This window comes from Chinchilla lanigera, unplaced genomic scaffold (assembly GCF_000276665.1).
Source record: "Chinchilla lanigera isolate Chin_1 unplaced genomic scaffold, ChiLan1.0 scaffold00024, whole genome shotgun sequence".
In the NCBI taxonomy this organism is placed as follows: domain Eukaryota; kingdom Metazoa; phylum Chordata; class Mammalia; order Rodentia; family Chinchillidae; genus Chinchilla; species Chinchilla lanigera.
Genome location: NW_004955425.1, coordinates 12,182,079 through 12,188,078, shown reverse-complemented (window position 1 = coordinate 12,188,078; position 6,000 = coordinate 12,182,079).

Sequence of the window (6,000 nt, the reverse complement as noted above, 5' to 3'; positions counted from 1 at the left end):
AGTGGAATTGGTGTGAAAGTGCCTAGTAAGTGGATAATGAACATAGACATTGGTATCAGACAGACCAGACTTTGAATTCTGACTCTACTGCTTCTATGTCCTTGTGGACAGGTGATTTAACATCCCAAAGCATCATTTTCCTAATGAAAATAGTAACAGCTATTTCACAGGGGCACTGTTGTTTCTAAAACTGAAATAAAAATACCTACTTCACAGTGTTACTGTGATGACTACATGAACTGACACGCGGTGTGCAAAATGCCAGAACAGACACTGACACAAAGTGCTCTAAGTAGTACTTAGTACTGCTTGTAAAGGACAAATAATACTGATGGGATCTTCCCATCGCACACTTTCATCATTCTCAGGGGCTGATCCCAAGTAAGACTTCAGCACTTTGATCTGAGCAAAAAGTTTCTTTTCTTTAAAAAGAACAAATCATTCTGTGTATGCACACACACGCGTGCATGCACACACACACACACACGCACATACATATAGATACAGATAAAGAAAAACAATAATCCACTTTAAGTGGAGAATAAACCTAGTTATTTTCTGGGACCCACGACAAAATAAAGTCCAGACATCCAAACATCTGGCCCAAGCTTAGCCTCCTACCACAGTGAGATAAAAAGTAATGGGAAAGTTTCCTTCAGCCAGAAAAGATTGCTTTCCTTTCTTCAGAAGGAAGCCCATGGAAACACTTGGGTCCACAGTGGTCCAGGAAGCAAAACCAAAAGTCTCACACAGATACTGTTGCAGACTGTTCTCAGGGCAGCATTCCAGACTTCTGTAAAACCCAGATCACAGGAGTGAACTCTGCCTAAATGACTCTCCAGACTTTGCCAATATCACAGGATACACTGCAAATAAACTGGATCCAGATGGCAAGAAATAGACTGAAGGTCTCCTCACAAGTGAATTATTCATTTAGTCATTCAAAACACAGCTACGATTGGTCTGACACACAGTAGGCACTGTACTAGATTCTGCAGCTACAGTCAAACAAGGCAAAATGCCACACATCTCTGTAATGGTCTGAAACACAAAGAGTCTCAAACATCACTTTAAGGGCTTTGCAATGTCAAAGCCATAATGATTAAATGTACAGAAAATTGTTTAAAATTTCTACAATTTATACAGATTTCCTATGATTATGAATCTATCCCCCCTCAAACAGGAAAGATTAATTATACACATAAATATGTTCATGGAGTGTTAGAGCTATAAAAATAGAAATGCCAAAAAAATTGAAACATTGTTTAAAAGGAGTGGAGTATTATGTATATGAACTACTATGCAAACACTTAAAATGATATAATTACAAAGATCAGCAAGATGAAAATTACTTATTCATGTGAGATGATAGAAATAATACAAAATTATGATGTCTCAAAAAGTATCAAGCCAGGTGTGGTGGTGGCACACCTGTCATCCCTGCACTTGGGAGGCTGAGGCAGGAGGATCACTGAGTTTGAGGCCAGCCTGAACTACATAGGGAGACTCCCATCTCAAAAAAAAAAAAAAAAATCAGACTAAAGTTTGATTATTGCTATGAAAAATAAGCATTTGCTCTGAATAAGGCCTGGCATATAAGACATTTGTAAAAATTACAATAAGGAAACATTTAAATAAAGCTAAAAAATAGAATGACATACTGTGCACTCAGTATTGTAAAGACAGCAGTTCTCCACAAGTTAATCTAGAGTTTCAGTGCATTCCAATCATACTCTCAATGGGTTTTTTTTTGGTTGTTTGGTTTTGTTTTTTGACACAAGGCCTCACCATGTAGTTCATGCTGAGTTTGAGTTCACTATGTAGCGTAGGCTGGCCTGGAATTTGCAGAGATCCTCCTGCCTCAGCCTCCCAAGGGCTAGGATTACAGGCATGCATGTGGCACCATGCCCAGCCTCCGTAGGTTTTCAAAATGGCACGGACAAGCTAATTCTAAAAAAATAATGCAACAAGCCAAGAATAGTCAAGATGCAATTACAGTTAGAAGGCTGATTCTCTTGGATATTAAAACATAGTGAAGGCAGTAGTACTTAAGAGAATGAGATATGAACACGAGGATGGGTAATTAAATGAATAGAAAAGAATTTGTGTACTCCAGAATCTAATAGCTCGCATATGGACTTAAGACAGAGTTAGCACAGTAGTTCAGAGCAGTTAGAAATGGATGGGCTTTTCAATAATAATGACAGAAAATTTGAGCACTGTTTTGGAAAAAAATAGCATTGGTGTCTTTGTCATGGAACAAAATCAACTTCATGGTACTAAATGGGAAAGACAATAAATATTTCTACCAAATCATTAGTGATTGTTTCACAATTTCAGCATAGACAAATAGTCTTAAGATACAAAATGATGAACCATAACACAAAAAATTAATACCTTTGAAATTAAAATTAAGGACTTCCATAGATGCACATGGACCACCGAAAGAAACAAGAAAAGAGCAGGAGTCATGAGTGCCTCGGGCATCACATCGTGATCTTTTCCTATGATTCTCCAGGAGGAGAGCCAGGGCCTGGGAGGGAAGTGACAAATCCAAGTCTGGAACAGGCGAGGTACAAGTTGAACCTAACACATTTTGCCTCGCCTGAAAGCTAGAAAGTCACAAAGGGCTACTAGTGTCACACTAAATAAACACAAGAGCAAGTTAGAAGGACTCAGATTGACCCAAAGTGGGACAATTTATTCATCTAAAACAATGCCTCTCTCCTAAATTGAAATACATCAAATTTATGTAATGAACATAGCATAACTATATATCAAAATAAAGATAATTTTAATGAGGAAACTTTGAAAGCTTTCCTTTGATACAAGGAATAGAATAAAGATGCCATTATCCTATCCATCATTGCCTTCTTAGACAAAACAGTAAAATAAAACAAAGACATATGACACATAATGATTTTAGAAGTTACTACAGCATGAAATAATCAAGTGTTTACATTGCTTTCTCTGTATGCTGTATTTCAGGGTAACAAAAGAGTGATCAAGGAAATTCCTTCTCTATAAATTAATGTTAGTAAATGCAAAAAGAATGATAATTTTTTAAAATTACCACTTTTTTATAATGAGATAATTCATCTAGGCAATATTAGTGGTCCAAAAAATGTTAAATGAAAAATTAATGGAACTTTTTAATGGAAAGATCATGTTAACAATACCTCAACTCACCAAGTGATCTTGTTTTAATTCTTGTTTTCATGTAAGTGGGATAACTAGGCCCTGTGTGCCTCCCAGCATGACTGAGGGGAGTTAGATAGCATTACATCTATATACCATCAACAAAGAGCCATACAATGAAATCATTAACATTTATGACAGTAACAAAAATGTGAAATACTTATGGCGACTGAGACCTGGGCAAATATTTCTTACATACCACATCAAAAAGACAATTCATAAAATAACAAATTGGTAACTTAAGTACCATCAAAATTATATATTTTTGCTCTTAAAAATAATTTTTAAGTGAAGGAATGAAAATGAAAAGGCAAGCCACTGACTGTCAGAAAATCTTTGCAAAGCATATATCTCATAAAGAAATTATACCCAGGGCTGGGGATATAGTTCAGCAGCACAAGTGCCTGCCTGGCAAGTGCAAGGTCCTGAGTTCAATTCTCAGTACCAAAAAAAGAAAAAAAGAAAAAAAAAAGAAATTATATCTAGAATAGTTGAAAACTCTCAAAATTCAACAATAAAAAACCAAATAACTCAATTAAAAATTAGGCAAAAGATATAATCAGATACTTTATCAAACCAGATATACAGATGGCACATGTTTAGCAGCTCAACATCATTCCTCACTAGGGAAATATAGTATTAAGATCACAATGAAGTACTACAACATACCTACTAGAGTGGCTAAAATTTAAAAAAGACTGAATGTACCAGTCATTGGAAAGGATGTGGAATAACTAGAACTTTCATTCACTGCTGGACAGAAGGTAAAATGATACAAACAGTGGAAAATATTTGGGCTGTTTCTTAAAATTTAACCATATGTTTATCATTTATCCAGCAGCTTGATTTCCAGATATTTGCTAAAGAGAAAAATGAAATTTATGTCCATACAAAATGTCTCTGTTTCTTTCCTACCAGTAAGACACAAGGTCAACACTTATAACTTAAAGGAGGAGAGGTTTATTTTGGTTCACATTTGCAGTCTATGGTCAGCTGGCTCCAGAGCAGAAGCAGCATGGCAGAGGGGCATAGTGAAGGGCAGCTGCTTACATCATGGTGCGCAGGAAGCACAGAGAGAAGGGAGGAGCTGCGGAAGGAAATGCAGTATATTCTCCAGGTCATGCCCCAGTGACTAGCTGTTTCTGGTCAGGCCGCACTTTCTGCCAGCACATCTATCAGCAATGAGCCATTGGTGGACCAATCTCTGATAAATGTAGAGCCCCCATTTTCCAAGCACATTCCAAACATATGAGACTTTGGGAAACAATCCAGATCTAAACCATAATGCAAAGTCTTGCACATGAATTTCTGCAGTAGTTTTATTTTTAGTAGCCAAACTGTTTTTAAAAAACTCAAATACCCATTAACAGGTGAACAGATAAAAATCATGGCATATCCCTAAAATGGAATACTACTCAGCAATAAAAAGTAACTGATTAGTGATATGACAACATGGATGATCTTAAACTACTTAAGAATGAAAGAAGTTGAGTGAAAGAGCACATGCTATATGACTTCATTTACATAAACTCAAGGAATCTAAGCTAATCTACACAGAAAGCAACTGATTAGGAAAGGACAGAGGGAGAGGGAAGGAAGAGGAATGACAAAGGATCATAAAGAAGTGGGTGCTAGGATGCTAAAAACGATTCTGAAGGCTCATTCTAAGAAAGGACCACAGCCAATTCACAACATGTAAACAGATAGAGGACAGTAAGCAGGGACATGTTCTACATAACTCCCTCTATTATCTGCTCCATTCAGTTATCAAGTCCACCTTTTAACTCAGTGGGAAGTCACCAGAGAACATAAGAGTAAATTTGGATAATAGGATTGAGACAGATGAAAAGTGCCTACTCTCTCCCTTTCCCATGCTGGCCAAAGTGGGGTGTTGTTTGGCCAAAGGCTGCCATGCCCCTTCCTTTATCTTCCCTCCTCTCCCTCTCTCCCTTGCTCTCCTCCTCTCAGGATTGACTGGAACAATTTGCCTTTCACCTTAATGCCCTGCTGCTACCCCTACTGTTGCTCACTGCTGCTCTCTGGGGTGCTCTGACAGGAGGTGCACTGGCCATCAGCACAGCGCTGTCTCCCAGTTGTCCACTGTGGACACTGAAGAAGCAGGGGTGGATTACCCTAATCTGATGGAGGCCAGGCAGAGATCTGGGCCGCTAGTAGCATCCCCAACCTCCCCCAACTCCAATAGCTGTGATGAATACAAGTAGCCCTTCTAAGGACTCTCCAGTTTCAGCCCCACCATTGTTCTCAGAGATGCAGTGGCTGTAGTCAAACAGCTTGTATGGTCCCACCTTTTCCTTGAATTGCTGCTGAAACCACTGGGCTATTGGAGAGAGCCTCAACCACGTGAACCAATCATAGACCCACAGCTGCTAAACAAGTAGCACTGCCCTCACATTTCTTGGGTTAAACGCAGAGACTCCCTTTGGTGTACTGACCCTCAGGTACTGCTGCACAGGTCCTGTTAAAATAAAGACTTGGTCTGGTGGCCCTGTAAATCTGCTTGTGATTTATTTCCTGGGGAGTTTGGGTTTGTAGGGTCCTGTAAATGTATTCAGGAGTTTTATACTGAGTACTGTGGAGAAGATTGATTACTTTAAAAGGAAGAGCAATGAATGGTAGTGGCTGTTAGCCCTGAAGAGTTATAGCCCTTAAGCCAATGAGGATCAGCAACACAGAGTATCAACCAGCAGAGCTGACCAACAGCATCTGGCACAACTGGCGCTGAACAGCAATAGGTGACAGAGGCAGAGACCAGCAGTTGATAGTATCAATCGACAGCACCCA